The 23,933-nt window shown below is 40.5% G+C and overlaps 1 protein-coding gene and 1 long non-coding RNA gene across 2 annotated transcripts in view; both read right to left on the reverse strand.

Annotated features, from left to right (window-relative positions):
- Positions 1-12,446, reverse strand: part of LOC138689324 (uncharacterized) — a 51,473-nt gene extending 39,027 nt beyond the window's left edge. The window contains exon 1 of the long non-coding RNA XR_011328196.1: positions 12,383-12,446. This is a non-coding gene — a long non-coding RNA (uncharacterized lncRNA). The remainder of the gene's footprint in view (positions 1-12,382) is intronic.
- Positions 1-23,933, reverse strand: part of CDH4 (cadherin 4) — a 468,099-nt gene that overhangs the window by 281,631 nt on the left and 162,535 nt on the right. The window lies entirely within an intron of this gene.

Below are 23,933 nucleotides of genomic sequence, written 5' to 3' on the forward strand. Positions count from 1 at the left end.
TTAACATGATCTATTATTTCTATTGCAATACTACTAAAGAGGTCAACTCATACAGTCATTGTGCTAGGAGCTGTACAAACAACAAAAATAATGATAGCATATGCTAGTTATTTACCCTGCATTCAGACAATATACTCTCCCACCCTCAACTCAAAATACTGTCTAATGGTTGGGCTAATGCCTATCAGAGAAATAGTGGATATTTGTGCATATTTCTTTTAAGTTGAATCAGGTCATAGGCTATTCTTCCTGCACAACATTCACTGAATTAAAATACATTATTCCCTTGTTTCCTTTTCTCCAACACATCAAGGGATTATTCAAAACGAGAAGAGAAAATCTTGGCTACCTTTCAAAGTAGGCTCATTTGTCCATTTGTGTTCTCTTGAACAGCACCAGGTTGCATAAGTTAATGCTGACTGTACTCTACTTCTAGCTTCAAAGCATCCCTTCCACCAAAGTGCTCATTAGGGAACTCTCCAACCCATCACCAATAATCTCTATTCCTTGCCCTCTTCTATTGCTGAATATAACCTAAAGTTCCAGCCTGCTGTCTTTAACATTCAGGAAAGCCTTTTTATTGATCCATATGAACTGGACACATGAACAAGTATGTCACTGGACAAGGAGAAGTGCTCAGTGCCTGCAGATTCCCTTTCACTGGGTCAGTAACAGAAATGAAGGCTAGGATTGAAATAAATCTTTGAATACTGACTGTATGAAATACCACCAGCTCTCAGGCTGAAGACAAATTCCACCATTAGAGTCCCTTGCCTTAGACATAACTCCAATTAAACTCTGGCCCTACAACACTGTGCCCAAAACAAAAAACCCTAACGTAACTTAGAGTGGACGTTTTCACAGTAAAAGCTAAGTACTATTTGTATGCTGAACTGACCATGACAAAGGAATGTGTTTACTTTCCAAGGCCTAAACATTAAATAGTATTTCTTCTGAAATCTTTGCTTGAGAAAAAAATCCCTTGCTCTCATTTGAGCTAAAAATTTTCTTGGTCTTTTCTCCTGGGCTCTTAGAGCTCCTTTACGCATTTTATTGTAAAGAAAGAAGGAAGAATTATGGTAATTTAATGTTTATTCTTCTTTGTGAACCACTCTCAGCTCTTCTGTATAAATAACTAAATGCTTTTATTAGTCCTAACATACTGAGAAACACATTCTATTCAAGACTGTCTCAGTGTGAAATCTATGGAAAATCAACTTCTGTCTCTTGCCCTTATTTTTCCGACAAGAGTTTGATATTTGCCTCTAGTTTTTTCTTACCTGCTGTTCTGACAGCAGCACCCCTCCAGGTATCAAGAACGGGGAAGGACTATGCTCTTACTGGGACAGCAATTTTCTATTTTATGATCAGGCTATCCAGCCCTTACATTTATTTCAACAGTGTGTGTCTATCAGCACACAGAATCTGTTCCGCAGGCTCCACTGTGCTTGGGCGGACACCAAGAGAACAACCAGCAGCGCCAGGAGCATTGATGCCACTGTTCCCAGGGAGCACTGCTGGAGATGTCCCGGGGACAAACCATCATGAATTGCAAAGACCTTGCCACAGCCCTGGGATGCTCACATCACATGGCCATACCTGTGCCAGCGGGGTAGCCAGGACGATGGGTGTTGCACTAACACTGCACATTCCTCTTGTTTTAATTGAAATGAAAGGTTCAGGAAAGGTTGTAATTTCTGGGGAAAACTTCACATCTCCAAAGTATCTGTGATAGTAAGTCAAACGGCATTTTTTTTCCCCAAGTCTGAAATGCCCATGCACTTCAGGCCAAAACACTTTTAAAAGAGCAGAAGGACAGATAGGTTGCTTGTGAAGTCAAGGAAGAGAAAAATGGCAGTTCAGATTTTGAACGGATTGAACTGCCCGGTGGAAATATCTCTCACTGCTCACTAACGAGGTAGAAAGCTGAGAAGCAACTGTGCTCCTCACTCGACTGAAAGAGAACATGAAAATTAAGTACAGCATCTGCTTCGGCATCAGCTCTAGAGAACTCAGCAAAGAGGAGCAGAGATCAAGCCAACCTGAATTTCAGTGTCGGCTCTGAATATGCCTTTTTGCCTTGGGGGAACTACAGCTCCTCTGCTGCCATTTTTTTGCCATCTGTAAAATGATGATGATAATATTAATTACCTACCTGAGACAGTTATGCTGAGGTATAGATTTTATCCCCACAGTATGGCACGTTTCTGTAGAACTACAAAAGCAGAAGTGTTTGAGCTTTTATAATCTTTTCCACACTACAGCTGTATTTGTAAGCACCCAGAGCTCAAATTGGCAAGTATTTGTTCTTTATTCTCATATTGATTTCAATAGAACCTCTGAGCAGAGTGTTTTCAGGAGCAGTTTACATGCATAGGTCTTGGAGTAGCACATCATCAGTGAATAGAAATAAATACACGGTAAAAAATAACAGCTGCAAAACACAGGGGTATATTCTACGTCAGAAGCAAAAATCCACGGCCTCAAAAGAAGAAAATGGTTCAGAAAAACTTGGGTTTTTTCTATGAAGTATGGAGATTAGCAGACATTAAACACAGATACATACTATTATACATGTATCTCTATAAACACATAATTTTCTGTCTTTCTAAGACCATTCAAAATGGTAAGGAAGACTACACAAGTGACTTGTTGATTGCATTGTGAATCTAAGAACTCTTGAATTATTGCTGCCATCTACTCATAATTTCAGAAGCTAAGTTGTTTAAAAAAACAAAGTCAAATCCTGACACTAGAAATTGGATCTTTCAAGTTATTTTTCCCCTCTCAGTACAGTTACTGCTTGTGTGTGTTTATTTTCCTTTTCTATTTGTTTTTTAATAGTTTTAGAAACAAATGTAAATATTGATGATGTGAACTCTAAGACCAGAAATAATTTTTCAGCGAAGGACATAAACACCAGGAAAAGAAAAGAGAAATGCTGGGCTCAGGTAGCACATGCTGAGACCTCACTGCATTTTAAGAAACTTTCCGTGCATTTGAGGTGAGGAGGTTGTGCAAAGACCCTCCCACTGTTTGTCGAGGACAGCCAAGCACCACGCTGCTGCACGGCTGCGTCTAATCCTGGGCCAGTTGAATTTGGGAGCTGCCTAGCTATTAGTTCTCTTGCCAGCACACCTATTTATGAGAGATCCCTCCTGGCTCAGTGGACTGGGCCAACGAGTATGTAACACCGACTGCGGCCCATAGTTCTTGCAATGCCAATAGGCAGCATGGAGAAGTCTCTCTCATATCGACTTCAGCCCCTTTGGCTTTGGAGCATGCAGGCATTTTTGGAAGTCAAAGCACTATTCAGCATTAGTGGGAATGCAGGGATAATGATGAATACTCACTGTTTGTCAGGCAGAGTTATTTAAAATATGCCAGATAACAGCAGTAAGGAATATCCACCTTACTTCTTCAGTCAATGAAAGATGTTCCTTTTCTTCCTTGCAAATCAGTTCTCAATAGGAAACTTGCACAAAGAAAGGTGGCAGCATTTTTCCTTCCCACGTTAAGGAGTATAAGCTCCGAATTCTCCTTTTGCGTGGTATGTTCCTTTAGAGACACAGGACTGCAATAAAGGGACATCATTCTGCATAGTACAGAGAGGTGAATTTGTATTGATGTCTACAAGAAGGTGCTACAGAAAAAACTAGAGCTGGGCTTCTGCCCAACCATGTTAAATGCTTGATTCTTATAAAGAAGGCAGTTCCTCAAGAATGTCACTGAGGCTGGATCACAGAAAGGGTGAATGCCATGAACTCCTAGTCTTCATGCTGATCAAAACACAACTTGTGCAGAAGGGGGTGGATGAACCTCAAGTGCACAGCTGCTTGTTTTACAGTTTTGTTTTTTACATTCTGAAAGTTTATGTGATCTAATTAGCCATTTTATTTCACAAAAATACATTTTGGCACTGTTGGACTGGGAACGACTCAAATGCAAGGGGTTTGCCTATGAGGCAGACGAGCGCATGGAAAATAAGCATTATGCTTCCGTTTCAGAGACATTATGATTGGGAAGCAGAGCTAAGCTACAGTTGCACGGAGATTGCTTCACTGATTTGAAGCTTTTACACACTACACATTTGTTTAAATCTAGCAAAGAAAAACCAGTGACAATGCCTAGCAGGAGTACCTAAGAATTATTTGATCTTCATGAAAAGGCTAAGAAAGCAAGAGGCATGAAAAACCCACTGTGTGTTCCCCTGTATGCCCCCCGGGTCATCTGCACCGCTGACCCCCCCTCACCCCACTGCAGCCGAGCAGCAGTACAGGCGACACCAGGGGACTCTATCACTGAGCCATCTTGCTCCCCAAAGCTCTCTACTTTCTTATCACACATTGCCTGCCCTTTCCTGTAGTAGCTCCTCTGCCTCTGATTTTATCTGGTTACCCAAGAACGTGGATTATGTGAGGACTTGTTTCCAAGCTCCAGCACTGTTAAAGGGGTTATCCAAGGTGTGGATTTTGACAAAGAAAACACAGCAATTAGGTTCCTGTATCTGCAGCTACTCAGCAGCACAGACACCCCAGGGAAGTCATCCTGGCCATGAATACATCCAAGATATCTGGGTAAACAAAAACATATCAACTCCGGAGCCAAATGTCAACCAGCCACTTTTTAAAAGCACTGAGATAAAATGCCTACCTGTGCTCAGAGAGCTGACACAGGCCTACACACTATTTGACCCAAAACAGCGCTTTAAGCAGGACGTAAGGAGCATGCTGCTCCCGCACAACTCTCTTCTGAGAAAAACTTTTTTCATGGCCAGTGGACAAAACTACGCCCTTCCTCCCCTGCCTCATATTTGTATCGTGAAGGAACACCACCCAAATTAAAATGCCTGAATTGAGACATTCCCAGGAGATTCAGAAAACAAGACAGAGTCTTTTGTTAACATCTTACTGTTTTCACACCACCATTTGTGATAAAAAGCAAAGTATTAAAGCATAAATTAGTCATAGAACAGCCTCATACTTAAAAAACTACAGTCTACTTGAAGTTAACTCCCAGGGTCCTTCCCTATAATCTGAAGTCCTAGTTTCATCATGATGGGATAAAAGGTAACAGGGAAGGGGTGAATCTTCACAATTGTCTTCATTCAAAACCAAATACCCTGACAACAAACAGGCCAGGTATCCTCTGGCTGTGAAACCCCAGCAGGGATACAGAATAACTAGCACTTACTGCTATCACTTCATTGCGTTAAAACTGTAATTTGAGTAACCTGAGGCAAATCATTACGCTACAGAACATCTTGAAAACGTTAGAGCAATAAGCACTTTGTTTAAAGGATTTGTGAACGCAAACATGTCTAATCTACACAGTCAGGAAGAAAACCTCAACCTCTTTCTTCTTGTCCTTGCTTTAATCCAACTCACAGGAAATGACATCTACCTCCAACTGACAGTGATTGATAACAAGGATAAAATACCTTTTTTACCTCAAATGCCCATCTATCACTATTTAGAATACAAATGTCCCTTGATGATGCATGAAGGTGCATTTGCTTCTCTTAAACTGTTGATAGATTCATTTCTTTCCATCAAAAGAATAAATCTTACTGTGTATCTTATTGTTAGCAGCAATATGATTGTATCCCAGCTTGGATCAGGCCCACTGTGTTTGACAGTGTGCACGTATTTCATGAAAGACAGCCCCTGCAAAACAGTTGGCTGATCATGGGGAAATAGCACCATCCTGCAGTAAAAAAAAAAAAAAAAAAAGGTACGGCACAGATAATAAATGACAGAGCTGTCAGAAAAAAAAAAAAACCCTATGCACTTGAACATGCAGATGAGGAAAGGGATCAGATCTTTTCCTATCATTTGACTAGCTTTTACAAGATGCTTGCCCAAAGTCACATCAGTGTGCTGGCCCCCCAAGTCTCGGCTTCCTTGGAAAATACATTAAATGCACCTTCTTCTATCACCAAACATTAAATACACTTCTGATCACTAATTTACTCATTAACCATTTATGCAGGAGTAACTCAAAAAAGCATACCGGCCCATGAATGCTGGTGTATAGTAGTGTACGTGCAATATATATAGTCTATCTGCAAGTATTATGAGATGCCGTGATGGGCTAAAATGGTTTTCAAACTATTATTTGCTCTGCTCTAAAACTTCTCTAGACCAGGGAGGTTCTAATTTTCCTGTGTCATTAAATCCCACAGATTTCTCATGCTTTACAAGTTTAACTATCAATTCACATTTCCTTGCTCCCTTTTCTAGCTAATTTTTTTGACGAAACTTTCAGAAAGACAAAGGAAACAAGTATTTTTTAAGAGAACAATAAACAAAAATATTTTGACTGAAAATCAGACACGTTACACAAGCCAGTGAAACTTTTGCTGAAATCATTATGTTCCTCAGATGGGCACTGTAAGTGGTAACGGTTACCTCATACTCCTCGCGTGACTGACTGCAGGAAAATAGCTGCAGAATGGGGCCAACTTCCCAGCAGAGGCAGGACATTAAACATGCAACTAATAGCATGGGATGATGTGCCAGAAGTTCAACAGTCAGTTCTGGCCCACCCCAATTCCAGCGACTAGTTGGACTCTTGCCCCATATTTGGTAAGAACAATTTTCAACAGTGAGTCCCATACATACTCCTTATGCAGCAGTATGTATTTAAATTGAAGGACGCAGCAATGCACACTCAATCCCATAAACACATTACCAGTGACACGGCATGAAGATCTGCTCTGTTATAATTTAGGATAGATGCTTAATCAATTGCCGTGATTTCCTAAGCTTTACTGCTTTCTAAATGAGTAGCAATACGTAACAATTTTCAGCACAGTTTTAGAAACCTTGATCATTTACCCCATTAAATCAGAAGGGAGAAACATAGGCTACATAGTGGGAGCATGTTCTGTTTCTTATATGCAACCCTGTGACAGCAAAACACACCGTAAAAATGCATTTGCTGTTTCAGCTGACATATAACACAATATTCCGAAAGAAAGTATTAGCCTTGCCACTGCTACAGCTAGTGATATGTCCCCTCGAATTTAGTACATGCAATAGGCTAGAGGATAAAAACATCCCAAAGATACCAGAAGAATTTATAAGTCAATGATCTGCTTATGAGGAGTGGAGACTGCTGATGCAAGCTGCAGTCTTACTGATAAAAAAATGGATTTCCCATAGCATTGCCGATAGCACTGGGAACTAATTGGCCTGAGTTTACTCCTGCTGACTATCCTGTGTTCATTTTGGCTTGCTCTGGAGGACTCAATCAATCACAAGCCCAAGCTGCAGCTGACCCGTAGGCAGCCACAATTAAAACTCAGTTCCTACTTACTTAAAGGTAGAAAGTGAATTTAACCTGATCTAAGTAAGGGAGAGAGGGCTTGAAACCACTTGCAGTCCCTAAGACGTTATATCACTTTAGACAACAGTTTTCCTTTTAAGCAGTGCTCTTCATTGCCCACAACCTTTAGGAAAGCTCACACGCCATTTTCACAGACAGTTCCTCTCCCAGATGCAGGGCAGGTATGGCAGGATGCTACAGCAGCTCAGGATCCTGAGGATCAGGCCCACAGTTCTTAAGGAGCTCAGTGACTTGCTTTAATGAATGCTCTATCTAAAACTAATTACGTGTTTGCACTCACAGCAGTTTTCTGGGCATTTGACGATTTATTTGCCTATGTGCTACAGAAAAGCAATCCACAAGAAAAAAAAAACCCCTTAGAATAAGCCATGGGTTGCAATCCATTTAGAAGCACGTCATGCACACCCTTGGAAACGCAGACACGAGCACACTTGGATTGTGAATCTGTTTCTACCCAGGTGCTTCTTGGAGCAACAAGTTTTATGGAGCTTTATAATGATGGGGATAGCAAGGTGGCAGAAGAGGAAGTGGCAATCCCAGCAACATGGATAGCACTTCATCCAGGACACAACAGTGGATATAAACATCCAGTTATTGCAGAGCTTACACATCTGTGCTTCCAAGTGCTTCTTCTAGGATGCAATGATTATGGCTGCATATCATGCCTTGCTACAGGGTGAGCCTATCCTAGCCTTGCATCTCATTCTCTTCACGCTGAGAAACCAGCATTTGTTTATCTCACTAAGTCACAATCTAAAACTCACTCTTCTCATATGGTGCAATTTCACTTTTAGGGATTTACAGTAGGGTTAAATTTGGCTCAGCGGTTTCTAAATGTACAGTACGTACATGAGAGAGAAACTGAACTGCTTTAGTATCACTATTGCCTCTAGACAAAAGCTGTACTTAAAACTGCAGGTCATAGGGAAGTCAAAAGCAGTTACACAGAAAAGAATGCCATTAACAAATAAAAAAAAAGTCTCATAATGGCTTGTATTTTACTAGCTCTGTATTTTCAGAGACCACATTTAAAAAAATAACTAAAAGAAATGATTTTCAATGGATGCTGAATTTTAAAACTTTGTCCACTATATACTCAGCCAGGTAGCCCCCAAATCTCTTATTCTCTAATGTATTTTTCAGACTGTGCAGTTTTATCATTCAGAGAGTAGCACTGTTTTTCTCAAAAGGAATGAGTTAAGGGACAAGCAAGTCATATTTCAAGCTGGTCACCTTTCCGACCAACTTCAAATCTCTTTGTACATTCTTGTCTGAACCTTCTTCCCCCCATACAGCAAAAAGCAAACATCTGGTCAGGTTAAGGAAAACAACAAAGCAGTCAAGAATAAATGGAGAAGTTCCTCTCCAAAACAGCAGGAATTAGCTTTGGATGACTATGCTTAACACATTTCTTTGACTTAAAAAACTGGTCATGGAAAATGTTCAAACAGAATTTGGGAAAACAGAAATTGGTACTTCATTATCAAACTAGCAAGATGCTAAACCCCTGGATATACTGGCCTCTTCTCTAGCTAATAATATGCATCTTCTCAGCACTGAAGTCCCTTCTCCTTTGTAACTGTCTAGAAAAAGATTGTTTCCTGTAAACTGTAACAGGTTTTTTTTTTAGCATCATGTCCGTGCCCACTTTTTAGATCTGTTTTAGAAACATACAGCGTTTCCTACTCACTAAGTTACATGAAGAAAGTAATTACCATTTAGATAAAACAGGACAGGATGACAACAGTTCAACTGTTGCCCAAATCATAAGTTTTTTAATTCAATCAAGCACCCGTTCTCTGGTTTTGGTGACAGCTACTGTTGGGGAGAAAGCTGTGGTTAACTGGGCAACAACTACGTACCAAACACTCATTGAAAGCAGAATTTTTTGAGAGTCAAGTTTCTGGGCTCTGTTACTTTCTCTGCAGAGTGAACATCTACACAGTGCAAACTCTGGGAAAAATGCAAAACACCAAACGTGAAAAAGACATGTAATTTCAATTTTTCAATGCTGTATTTCAATCATGATCTAGAACGCAGGGAGTAAACTTCATTTAGACTCTAGTTCTGTTGGAAAAAAAGAGAGAGCAAATACCTGAAAGATTGCTAAAGCAAATTAAGTGAAATAAACTTTGCCTGTCATATACAGACCAAGAGGCATACCTTGCCAGATGCCATACTTCAACATAAGTTCTGCATAACACAGCATAACTCTAAGCACTATTCTTCCCCCTCTTCTTTTCTCTGTGAACTTTTAGCTACTGACTCCAACCACATTATTAGGTTGTAGTCAGCCCTGTTCAGCAGCTCATTCACTAAAGATATTTAGAAGTAAGAAAATTCAGAAAAATTATGGGAAAAAAATCATCATCATAACCTGCTTTTTACAAGATCCTTTCACAGCAGTGGAGCAAACATGAGAGCTGAATTTCTAAGTATAAACCTCCTGTCTGTGGACCAGGACCTGGCACTGCAGTCGCACGCAGTAACAGCATATTTACTATTACACTGTGCTGCCCGAGAGCAGACGTCTTGTTCTTATTTCTTGCTGCTTCTCCCTGCTTGGTGCAGATAGACCTGGTTTTATAATTGCTGGGCCCTTCAGGTCAGAGTCACCAGCCTGCCATCAGGAGACGTGTGTGAGACCAGGGCAAACCTAACAGCTTATCAAAAACAATGCTCAATTTTTCCAGCCCTGTTGTCCTTTCCATTAATGGGATTCTGCTTTATTCCGCTGTTCTTCGTGCTTAAATCCCTTGGGCTCCTCAGGCGGTGACTGCTAAATTATAAAATGATTTTGAGAGGTTTGGTTAGATGTACCATCTTGTTACATGATATCTTTTTATAGGTATCATATGGGAAACACCAGCCCCTGAGGGTGCCACTCTCCTGGTCCCTACCCTTAGCTCTTTCAGACCACAGTATTTTAAGCAGTACTTGGCCAGAAAAAACGGGTTTTCTTCTTCTTCTTCTCATTTTAAGTTTATTAATACTGTCACATCAAATCTCAATGCAAAGTGATGCAAAATGTCATACACTAAAAATAACGTGTTGGAAACAGGTCAGTACTGAAATATTTGCACTGTCTACAAACCAGTTTATTTCCTCCAGTTTCAAGCTCTTTTAACCCAATTCTCAAGTATACCAACACAATGGGGAGTTCAATTCTGATGAATTTTAGGAGAAATACAGACAGAACTGAGTATTTAGGTCACTGTTAGTGAAGTTATTTTGAGGGGATTTTATCTTTTTTGCGTAACGTAATTAAACCGCTCGCTTTCGACTTCACCACTCCAGCGCTTATCATTCCATACGAGCTGCTAAGGTGCCCACTAGGAACCTGCAGTGAGAAGAGAGGCAGGAAGAGCACGAGCAAAAGACCACTATCTATTTAGGTTGGAAGGGACCTTGGGAGGTCATCCGGCCCAACTCTCCGCCCAAGCCAGGGAAAAAAGGGTGAAGAAAAAACAGAGAAAGATTTTAAGTTTTAACAAACTCGGAAGACATATAGAGAAAGGGGGATGGCAAAGATGGCTTGAGAGACAGAGAGGAGAATTGTTTCAAAGCTTTACCAGGTAAGTAATCATCTGACAGAAAGGACACAAAGACAAGGAGGGATGTAGTTCTCACTACCTTTACGTGGAGAACAGACACATAGAACAAATTGGCTGTGACGGGATTATCAAACTAGCAGACACATTGCGGGAAGTTTACCTAGTTAACACAACCATGTACTTCTGCAATGTGCTGAGATGCAGTAATGGGAAAGTACCTCTGCTACAAGAGACGTGTGCAGTTTACCGAAATAAACACAACCACAGTCAACAACGTCCAAATAGCTGTCATCTTTTCAGTAAATAATTAACATGAAGCTGGGGTATTACTCTGGGAAGTAGCTGGCTTCGGTTGTGCTGATTATTGAACAATGACACCCTCAGTCCTTCACAGCAAGGACAAATGCCCATTCCAAGTTATTTACTCCTTTACACTGCACAGGCACATCCTTCGAGGAATGGCTCCAATCCACCTGGCACCCAGAAACGTAGGAAACAGTGTCATAACATTTTAGAGTTTAAAGTGCAGGCACAGTGTGCCAAATTGAGGTAACAGATGGGGATCCAAACATTGCTAAGTGCCACCTAGCAATGCAACATATGCAGTGCCTGGAAATCGTGACATCATCTAATGAATGAGTCTTGCACCAATATTCAAATTGCATACTTAATCAAGACAAAAACTGGAGACCAGCAAAGAACAATAGTACCAAAGGTAAGAAAGATGACAGTGCCAGGAAGAGAAAAGATAGCCACTCTAGTTATCTCTGAGTGACAGAAGAAGTGTGGATTCTTTGCAGTCTTCATCTTTTCCCCTTTCTGCTTCAACAGTTTTTGGCAGGTGGATAGAGACAACCTGTGAGAGTTTTGTGTTGAGAGTTTTGGAAGGGTAGGCTTGTATCCAAGAATTTAAGATAAAAAGCTAAGTGGACTTGCAGAATACATCCATCTCCTGTAAGGTAAATATGTACTGTACAATTTGATGGTTGTCAGTTGGATTTTTTTTTTTTTTAATTGTTAAACATGTATCAATTTTATGCAATCTTTCACTTATATCATTTGGGGGGATTATGATGAAGAAGAGAAAAATTGCTACAGAATACTGAACACCCAGTTTGAAAATTCTGGCCTTCAGTAAGAAGATGAAAATACTTTTTTCTGATTCAACTTTCATTCTAAACTCATGTAATTTAATCAGATATGTTCACAGCTAGAATTGCTGCATGCTGGAAATCCTTCCTGGCAATATAGAAGCTACCACTTTACCACTCCACAGATAATTTTCTCATTACATTATATACTACAGTTAGAAAAAGCTCAGTTATATTTACAAGCATTCAGTACAAGTGATTGTAAAAATACGCATAATGCATAGCTAGCTTGCCCAAGTAATTAATGTGATTATGCATGCAAAGCAGGTAAGTGCAATAAATGGATTGCTATGCAAGCTGTGCAAGTGCATGCACAATTCTGCACACCTAATGTTTTGGGAGGTTTGCCCACTTCGGGAGATTCTGAAGTTCTGTTTTGCAATCACGGCCTAGAAAATAAAAATAAGATTATTTCCTGTGCCATAAACTGACCTAAGCACCAATGCTATCTTCCCAATATAATTAAATGTTAAAAGCCTTTAATTAAACAATATAAATCAGAGTGAATCATTTCAGACCAAAGCAGGCTTACAATACAGGATGCACTTGTGCTGAAAGTCTGCATAAGAACAAAGCCATAAAAATGCCATTCACACCTCTTAATTGGTACATTTGAGTATTCCTTTTATTGCTCTGCCAAACCAGCAATAGTACCACTTTCCTTCTGAAAACATTTTCAGACCCTCTAAACTTCAATCCAAGTGATGATGATGACAAATGATGGCCTCTGCTCCCCTGAAGTCCCACCCAGAACAATGTGATTCTTTGTCCTGAAATGCCTGAAGCACACCTGAGGTTTGAATTTAATTCTCTTCAATACTGTACTTCCTTCCTTCTCAAGCTCTTAGACAGGGATTTTTATTTGTTTATGTATTTATTTTGGGGACAGAAAAATTTATTGGTTCCCTTGACATGGCTGTGTTATTACATGGTGAAGGAGCCATCGTGGATTCAAAGTGGGAAACGGAGCTGCGCTTCCACCTGCTGAAGGGCAGAATAATCCTTGTTTCTCACCTTCTCCTTCCCGCTCTGTGCTCTGAACTGCTGTTGTGCTCCCCATTAGCAGTGATGGGTATCCATATATTGTTGGTATAAGAATATATTTATGGACTGTGAAGACAGCAAACTACAGTAGGGTAAATGCAGTCAGAATTACAGATAAACTCAAGGCCTGTGTAAATCTGAACTACAATAGAAGTTAGAGTGAGATAAGAGAGTGAGGGAGGAAAGGTTTCTTGAATTTGAAAGCCAAGATGCAGATTCAGCTCAACAACATTTACAAAGCTTTTGTTACCACTTCCTACAAACATTCAAGCATTCAGGTTTTGTAGCTAACGTTGAGGAATAAGACAGCAACAGATTTTGAGCTTGTAAATAATTTCCAACTGTGTATTCAATTCTAAATTTCAGTTTATACTGTGCTGGGTAATTGTGTAACAGTCAAATACAGAAACGGAAGCTAAAGCATGGGATAACGCAGAAATCCAGTATCACAAAATTTGGCAATAATCGCAATCCAAAAAGAAAGCAAAACCCCAGAATGATGCATCAAAGACTTTTACAAATAATTTCAAATATGGAACCACTCTAAGGATTTTGTGGTCAAATCATTAATAAAGAATTCCTCAAAGGAAAATATTTGAATTATTTACTCAGCTCTCATCAAGTGAGAAGAGAACGAAGTAGATGAAAATAAGTAATCAGAAATACTTCTTTTAAAGTTGCGTCCTAATAGTAGAATTTTGCTAAATAATAGTCATTAATATCCTCATAACAGTTAAGTATGCATAAACAAGCATGCCAGCTCTCCCTCCATCCCTGCAAGCACAATATGGGTTTACATCTGGTCTCAAGAAGCAACGGGCAGATCTCAAACAGTTTGGCTGTTCAGTTCAGATAAGCACCCAGAAGCGTGGGTTCTTATCCAAAGCTTACTCAACCTACCTGAACCTTTTGGGCCGGCAAAACGAAGCTGGCAGCCTAGTCAGAACAGGCGTTTGCCTAACACTTCTGGCACTTACTGCTTCCAGTTGGGCTAGAGATACTGCAGGAATAATCTTTCTCTTTTGACATTTCATATTGTCGTAGTGGCAGGAAGCTGGAAGTGTGGAGATGCACAACATGCAGAATGAAAGGGAAAAACATTTAAACAATCTGAAGCAGAGTTTGCAGTGAAAGCCTGGTAGCCAGAAGCTGTGTTCTGCTCTTTGTCATCCATCCACGGCATTACAATCACATAACCAAATTTTTTTTTTTTTTAGCCCTTTAAATCCTTAGGAGATTATGACATGAACAAGTTGCTTCACAACGTGAAATCTGAGGGCCAAATGGCACCTCTCTCACTCCAGTGTTCGAGGGGTGCACCCCATCATCCTCAAACAACGCTGCCCAAGGCATTTGATACAAGCATGGGGCAGACCCTAATCTAGCTGAGACCCTGCAGAAAACACTGCAGCAGCAGCAGCATTGCAGAGGCTGCACCTAGACTTTCCTTTGCATACTGTGGCTGGTGCAGGGGTCCCTGTTCCCTAGTCATCCACATCAACTATGTAGTGAAAAGGTGTGGATGCTGGCTGTGAGAAACCACCCGGGTCTCTAGGCAAAGCAGAGGATGGAAGGGGTCTGCTACACTCTGGGGTCTCACTGTGCTATGGAGAGATGTGGTATGATGGGGCTGGGGAAAGCATCATGCAGCAGCTGACGGAGCCTCCCCCGGAATGGCGGAAGAGGAACGCATCTCCAGAGTGAGTCAGGAATTTAACTGGTGAAAAATGCAACTGCCTGTAGCAGGAAAACTTGACCTTTTCAGCACAAAGTATCTCTGAAAAATAACAGCCTCTTGTGCAAGACCAGTATTTGTGTCAGTATCTCCTATGATGATACCGATGTACCACCCACCATTTGCAAAGCACCTGTTTACTGACCATAAGGCATATAAAAAGAACTGCTCCTCAGCTAGCCTGTGATTTCACATTAAAGGCATGATGCAGTTCAAATAGCATGTGAACAATGAAAGCTATTCCACACCTATGGACTTTTCAGGTAGAGCATAAATGATAAAGTATCCTTTATGATCAGCTAGGTGATCCAGGGAGGATTGGGGGAATCATCTGAGAAGCTGAAGTAACAGTTAAAACTACATCAATAAATGAAAAAACCCCAAAACATTCAGTGATTTGATTGTGCTGAGAGGATGACAGATTTTCCTCCGGAGACGGGAGACAGGATTTTATGGCTGAGAAAGCTCTGATGCAAGCAGCATGCATGACCAAACCGGTCGGCTGGGCAGCACGGTCCAGCAGACCGCGGGAGCCACTGTGAGCCAAGAACTCGCAAGCTCTAATCCGAGATCTGTCACCATTCACTGCACAGCCTTGGGCAAGTTACTTAACCTCCTTGTGTCTCAGTTTCACCATCTGTAGGACTGGGCTAACACTAACTTGGCTAGCAGATAGGGGTATTCAGAGGCTTAATTAAGGATAGCTGGAGTGATTAAGTTCCAGCTGCTCAGTTTGTGGCTGCAGAGACGCACTGCCCAGCACCAAGTCCCAGCACTATGGCACTCGAGCCAGGCGCGGTGCCCTCAGAGGAGGGCAGGGAAGAAAGGCACTGCTAGAACACAATATATGGGTCAGCATCTTCCAACTCCAGCAGCCAGTGTGCTGACTTGGCATCGCCCTCCTCCGAGCCCTTGGCTGATGCACACCAGAGAAAGCCCGTCACTCCCAGCCCATTGGAGCTGGGAACAGAGCCAGGTCGTGCCGCCAGGCAAAGCCCCAACGCGAAATGAGCGGACTGCCCCTCCACACGTGGGAAATTGGAGCCAGGTACACCATGCTCTGACTGTGTGCTACAAGTGGCGACGGAAACACAAAAGCACAAGAGTTGTGCTCCATCTGCCCTTCTGAAGCGCTGCCGACTGGCATCCAAGCACCCCTGGCCACAAGCCCAGGCAAGATCTGAGCACAGCCTCGGCTCGGGCTGCCTGAGACTTGCTAAGGGAGCTGCTTGGTCAATCCCGCCCAGGAGCCGAATCATGGATTGGGGCCACCAGACAGCACCAGAACTGAAAAACTGAGGGCTCTTGCAGGAAAAACCTTTGCCAGCTCCAGTTTAGCTGTTGTTTATCCCACCACATACTCCCTTTAGTCCTGAGCTCAGTGCATGAACTCCCTCACAGAAGTCTCCCCACTTCTGATCGCTGCATCTCTCCTCATCATTTTGATTCCGTCAAATGCATCTCCCTCTTCCCATACATTCCCTCACTTTCCAGGCAGTTTACAGTAAATTTTTAGTGGTCATCAAGTACCCAGAAAAACACAGTCCATCTTTCAGCTCTTCTCCTGAGCCAGTCCATATGAAAGAGGTGTTCATGCTCTTTTCAGTATTTATAGAACTATTCAGGCTAAGGAGGACCCATATATATATATATATATATAAAAATAGGTATTAAGTGCATCTTGGAATAAATGTCAAGGTACAAGTGATTGCACAAGTTGCAAGGAGACTCTTTAGCAGGAAAGAGAAACTATTTTACATGCTATCAGTAATCATTGCATCAACAAAGAATGAAAATAAGACGACACAGTAAAATAGCATGGTTATAAGTCAATCCCTATAAATTCATGAGCCGACTTCATTTCAAAGATCCATGCCTAGAATTAGATGACAGAAAAGAAATTCCTTTACCTACATATAATTTATTTTTTAAACCTTCTTTCCAGTGCTCCAATTCCTTCATGTGACCTTTTTAGCATGACAAATCCGTTTGCATTTTCAAAAAATTGAACATGGTCAGAAATGCACTCCTATCCAGGACTCATCTGTAAGAAGCAGGGTGCTCTGATTTAGGAAAGACTACAGAGCGCTTGCCCACCACTCGCAACACATTCTGCCTGGGAATATGCATCAGTATTTCAATCTTTCACATAACCAATATTAAAGTCTATTCCTGCACAACCTTTGCCCACTGGGAAGAAAAATTCCCATAAATGGCACACTGAACAAAAGAAGCTCCTGCATGAAAATCTTTCACACCTTTCTCTTTTTTAACCCTTTAATACCCTTTAACCTGTCACATATGCTACCTGACTTCTGCAGACAATGCAGAGTAGTGTCAGACCAACCCACACAGGGCAGCAGAGAGAGGGTCAGGAAGACCAGTCTCATAGGTACAGAATACCATGATGCATTGGTGGATGATCATTTTTGTGTTGGCTGGTATCACCATGATACTGCATTACGCGTGTCAACAGACTGTCATCAACCCTTCCCACAAGGCCAAAGACTGTGTTGCTGACTCTGAACCCCAGCAGGAGCCAGCCACAGTTTTACGAGAGCAAACACCAAGAGAGGATTGCAGTACTGGTCACTGAGTTTTCACAAACAACTTTACTTCTCTCTGTGTCCTGTGACCTAGGTAATGAATTAACATTTAAAACTCAATTCGGGCATCTAAAATACAGATCTCTGTTTTAACATGCAGACATTTGTGGTACCACAGATTTAATATGGTAATGACTGAACAGATGTTTAGGAAATTGTGTACATTAGTTGATGGTGACTGACAAGGATTTGTCTTGTAGGTGTTTGGCTTCCATCAGTTTACACATGTCAGAGCCAAAAAGTCTGCTTCCTGCTCAAAGATGAGTAACTACAAAAGCCTCTGTGCTCTGCCTCCATGACAAATTAAAGAGCTGGACAAGTCAAAAGTAAATCTCTCCTCCATATACAATGATTTCCAATGACCCAACAACTTCTTTGCATGTTTGCACCACAGTGAAACTACCACAATACCTTTCACTCTGAAGAACTAACTCCAGACTTGCATAAAAACTCAGATCAGAGCCTGGTGCAAATAAGGCAAGAAAACACACAAACTGTTTTTAAAACACCACATCCTGTAACTGCACTTTCTTATAGAGTGATGCATACCACTGGATTACAGGAGACCATTCCCATTAGGAAGTGTAATTCAATACAACAAAAGGTGGCAAAACTGAGCCTGGATTGATCAAGAAGATTTAACTTCAAATCGACAATATCACTGAGCAGCAAGGCAGGCATAATTTGGTTTCCTGCAGCACCACACTAAATGATGGCTATCAGTATTCCAATCAGTGGCTGATAGTTTTATTTCCCCCATGAGTTTCTCCAGGTCATCCCTGACAGTTAGAAAAGTGCTTAGTCGTTTGGGTTGCATTGAGCAGATGGTTACTGATCAGAGATTAGTACCGGAGCCTGGGGTCAGCAGGCTGCCAAACAAACTCATCCAAAGGCTGTCTATTACAGTCACCCCTGGGACAGCAGTTTGCTGACCGCTATAGACAGGTGACTCGCAAGGCAATGTTACTGTACATGTTCAGGCCTCTCTATAGTATAGCCAGAGCTTGCCTGATATATAATTTATATACCTGCGATTTCACTGCCTGGTGCTACAATATCACTTTTGGCTTTGGGTCACTCAGTATAGACTTTTGAAGGAAATGGAGGGCATGCAGAGGTGGTGGCAGAGAATGATTAAAAACCAGACCATCCTAGCTCTGCAAGAACTGAGTCCCCACAACTGTGTTTAAGCCAACTCACATTTTTCAAACCTCAGATCAGCATGACAACAGCCATCTCTTCTCATAGGTTTATTATTGTTCCAACAGAAAAAGAAAAAAGAAAAGAGAGTGGCAAGATTAAAAAAGTCCAAAAGCTGGCAGGCCTGCAGAACACAAGCAGGTGTTTCAGGACCAGGGTATTGTGCTACTGCTATGCATGGTGCTATCTCTTTTCTTTCTCCTGATGTGGTTCAAAGGTGAGTTTTTGCACTGACCTGACTATCATGGAATTTACATGCATATAAACCAGAAATGAGCCCCATCTTTACAGGTCTGGACTCTATGAATGGTGATTCTTTTTACTAAAACATGAGGACTGAGTCTTTCTAAGCAATGTGTCTGTATTGTTTCTGACTTGAGGTTTTCCCAATTTCAGGAGGGTTTTGCTGCCATAGGAGGAAGACAATGATAATGTCATGCCGTAAGATCCTAGGACAAAACCACTTTTTACTGGTAAAGGTGATGAAGGAACGAAGCTGAGCTTTGCTCTAGTAAAACAGTCATTTTAAACACCATTTCTCATACTACTACAGTACAGCAAGAACTATTCTAAGGACAAGAGCCAAGCATACAGTACATGCCATACAAATAAACCAAAGGAAGCGATGCCCTCCAAAACCATGACTATAAAGAGCAGAGGAAAAGAGAAAGGAAAAAAAAAGTAGATGGAAGTAGGTTTCTGAAGGTAACCTGGAAAGTCACAAGCAGAGCGAGAACTACAGTCTCTTGACCCCTGTCTTAGTGTCTTCAAAACCATCTGCACCATAATACCATGCAACTGTTCGCAGTCACCTTGTTTCAGGGAGTTGAAAAATAAACAAAAATGTATCAAGCCATTTTACATTTTCAAAGAGGAGAATCTTATTTCCTCTGATTGCAATATCCCATAAATAATGGGTACATGTTGCTTAGATACGGTACTACATACACAAAAATAGGCTCCTAACTGTTTTCAATTAAGAATTCCATAACAGTATTAGTTTGGGCACATTTTTAAGTCTTGTTTACTCAATTCCATTTTGATCTACTTTCTCATATGTGCTTTAATTTGTATATGCATTTAAGTATGCACTTCTGTGACACAATATTACGTCAGATCTCAATCCTGCAAACACTTATACGCATGGTTAACTTAATGTACGTACAGCCTCACTGCGAATTTATGGATGTCAAATTGGAATGATCAGGGTTTCATTGTTTCCCATTTATAGTGATGTTTCCCTCATTCATTTCTATTATTTTTGATACTCTTTCATTGATTTATTTTGGCATTCATGCATTTATTTCCAAGCCAATACATCATCTGAATTTAAAAGACAAACCTCTTCAGGAATTTGACACGATGAAAAATGAAAGATCTGGACTTCTAAAAGAGGAAAACCAGGAAGTTATCCTCAGGTCAGAGAAGCACTTTTAAAAAAAAAAAAAAAAAAATCACATCTAACCTGCCTTAAGAACTATTTTATGGTCAAAATTTGAAATCCGTTTGGAATTACCATGATGGCAACACACCTCCTCTCTTCACAGCATTGTTTGTGTGTGGCTAATACATCTCTGAGGCTCAGGTTCTGAACTTGGTCCTCTTAATCACCTAAGCGTGGAAACCCTTCATCATCTCCACTAAGTAAAAATATTCAGGAATGTTCAGAAATTAGAAAAAAAGAAGGTTGTACTTCATAGACAAACTATATTTTAATATAATAACCTACAATATTACCACAGTAGCAGTTTGTTTGGATTCCAAGCCCACGATAAAACTCACTGCTTCTGAATCCTGAACTAGAAAAATAGAGCATCTGCTGATAAACAGCTTCCCCGATGTCCAGCAACCTCTGTGCAAAATTCTTGTCCACTGCAAACAAACACCTCTAACTACATCTAGGACTCCAAATGTTTTCAAATATTAGGTACTGTGGCTTTGAGCAATTGTACAGCACAATCTACAGCAACTGGTCAGCAGGATTTCTTTGGAAAAATACCAATGAACTTTAGCAGACAACATGCTGCAATAGCAGGGGGAGCACACATGTGGATTGAAGTCTTGAGAACAAGCACAATTCCCAAGTACATTCTTAATTTAGGCTTTGGCTGTACAAATTTCTTCTTCCTTGCAATCTTGGCGATACTGGAAACCTTCCACATTTACTTTGGGCTTTCACTTCTTTTTGTGCCAGTTATTAAATAACCCTCATCCTCCTCAACACATGGGCAATGCCTCGTGCACACCAATTCTGCTTCCACCCACTGTTGGTATAGGTGATCCAGACCAGCTGTCACATTACGTGGCAATAGCTAATGTCATGTTTTATCTCAATAATTACCCAGAAACTTGCACTACCTCAGCAGCAACAACAAATAACCAAAACCACAGCTCTGGCCAGAGGATTGCTGTGCAGCAAAGTTGCCATATTCCTGTGCAGGTTTTCCCAAAAATAAATATGTACACAAGCACTGCACAGGAAGCAACAGTCCTACTATGCACATTCAAATGAAGTGTTTAACACACAAGCCCCTAAGGATGACTTTTCCTGTAATAAACTGATAAAGCATTGGAGAAGGCTGGACGGATTTCAGACAGTAGGTCTGCTCACACCTATTGCACAGGAACTCCTACCAAGTGCCAGACGTACGGAAAATTAGGAAGTGATTGAAAAAAAAAAAAAAGAAAGCGAAATCAAAAACCTTCTCAGTCAAATACACTGAGGTAGCTGAGGTAGCAAAAGAAGGTATGTGCACTAAAACTGAGAGAAATGAAAGCCCTGTTGTGGTGTGCTAATCGGAGTATCGCTGTGCTGCTTTCTCAAAGTTAGTAGAACATTAAAGGAATTATTTCTCTTTGTTTCCTCACAGAGCCCTAAGCAGTGACTTTTTGTAGGAGAAGCCCAAATCAATGCCTTTCCAGACAACCAGAAAACTTCTTTGAAATAACCAGCACCACTAGCTGCAAACTGGGTGGACAAAAGCTACTCTTACCAGATTCTGTAGCTTTTCATAACATTATTCTGCTGCCTTTTCTTGCTGTGGCTTACTCAGCACTGACACGGCAAGCAGCACTGATGGTTCAGTTCCACCACCAGGCTCCTGAACTAGAATCCAGAAGACCGCAAGATACAAAGTACGCCTTTTCCAGAACTTTTACCTCTAGTTGGCTGCAGAAATGAAAAATGAATCATTACACATTTCTCTTTCAGACTCTGAAGGTAAGTTTTTCAAGCAAAAACACAGCTTTATTCGTGTGTTGGGGGGAATGTTTTTTTAGTGCAGTTAATAAAAACCTAGATTCTGAAGCACAAGCTACAGCAAATAGAAAAAAAGTGTATGTCCACGCACTACCAAATACCAGGCAAAGCTGCCAATATATACTACTTACCAGAACCACTACTTTGAGTATATATCATTTATACCTTGAACTATGTGTTGCGGTAACCTTTCAAAGTAGAATTTGCTTTTGTTCCCTAATCTCCAAAAGAGATTTCAAAGTGATAAAATTTTACTGATGCAAACACTTGTGCATACAGTGTATTTTGCTTGAGTATTTACAAATGTTTTCCTTATTCATGAACCACCTTGTAAGCAGGAACTTGTCTGAACAAGTGTTCCTGGAAAATGAAAAATAGGTTACAAATATGATTGTTCATCAATCCCTCTTCATATGCAATATTCAAAAGAGTTCTTCTTTCAAAGGTGTTTTGAGAATGAATCCATTCATTTGTATAGTGCTGCAAAGGTGTAAACTGCTATCTAAGTGTTAGGTATGATTACATTACCGGGGTCTAAGCATGCTTGTGGCCCCTCTTGGAAACATTCATGCTTGCACATCTGAAAGGAGAAAGCAAACGCAGCTAGGGAAAAGAGAGTTGAGAATCTGCGTAGCGTATTTTTTCACCCAAATACTGCTTTTAATGTGTAATCAATCATTATGGTCCATTGCTGCATGGGAAGGTGTACTAGAATCAAGTTTTCACACAACTGCAGTTGTATGAATCTTTCAAAAACAAGATTATAGCATTCTTCATTCCAAATCAATATTGATTATTCCTTAAGTTACATATAAATTGCTTTCAGTCTCAGACATTTCGTGTCATATGAATATGCTTAATAATGGGAAATATCCCTTCTACCACACTAACAATGCCATCCTACTTGCTGGGCTCATTTAATGAGAAAGATTATTCCCTTCCTTTTCTCATATATTATTTTAAATGTATTTTAGCCAACCTGTTTATCCTGTTTTACTCTTCTTACAGTTGATCTGTGGAGAACTTTCCAAAAATAAAGTATTCTGTGATACACAACTTGCTGGTCCTGACCAAAAGGCCATTTCTTTTAATGCTGGTATTTCCCCACTTAAGGATTGAGCCCATTCTGAAGACACATTACTCAAACTCTCTCAGCAAGAAACAGAATTCGAATTATTTATACCAAGCAAAGAGTCATGAATCATGCAGGAAACAAGTCAGAGGAGGCTGCCCAACACTGTAAGTGCTGCATGGGCGTTTGGCCGGCTGATTTCTACTAACGGTCCTGGAAATTCACACATGGGTTGAAAACACGAAGGTAAGTGAAATCTCTGTTCTGTTTCATCTTTCTGCTGTTTTCTCTCTACTTCCAAAATATACTTAAAATAAATAAATAAAAAAACCACAACAGTGACATTTATGTTCTCAATAGATTGGAGATAAGACATAGGGTGAAGAGCATGAAAAGTAACAAGTCACTTGGATCAAAATTAGGAATTCAGCCGTTTCCTCCTTGGTTGGCTACTCAGCCAGAATGGTGCAGTTCATTGTGTCTAATCTGGTATTCTGTCACTGTAGCTTTATATGTGGCCAATGCAAGAGTCTGATCATCAGTTATTAGAGCGTATTTCTGCAAAAGGAAATACAAAGTTCCCTTTGCAATAAAATGTTTTGTATTATCTTTCATGGTTTTAAACCACAAAGTACTCCTTACATTTTATCTCAGCATTTAATGCTTTTTAAGTTTACATTTGAGTTGTGATGATTAACTTTAAGAAACAAAGTAAACTGCATGTGCTTTTTTAGCCCCTGAGGACAGTTATTGCTTAGAATATAACTGCAAAGATATTTTTACATTCTAGGAAACTGAGTATAATGTATATTACAGCTCATTTTCCAACACTGGATTGTATCATAAATATACTTTAAGCTGCCAGTGTTAAAATGATAGTGGAAAATTAAAACAAGCATAACCCACATTATTTAAGATGAATTTTATAGCCAAGCAAGAACCAAAACGAAATAAAAACACAG

The sequence above is a fragment of the Haliaeetus albicilla genome, chromosome 2 (genome assembly GCF_947461875.1).
Source record: "Haliaeetus albicilla chromosome 2, bHalAlb1.1, whole genome shotgun sequence".
NCBI lineage: Eukaryota > Metazoa > Chordata > Aves > Accipitriformes > Accipitridae > Haliaeetus > Haliaeetus albicilla.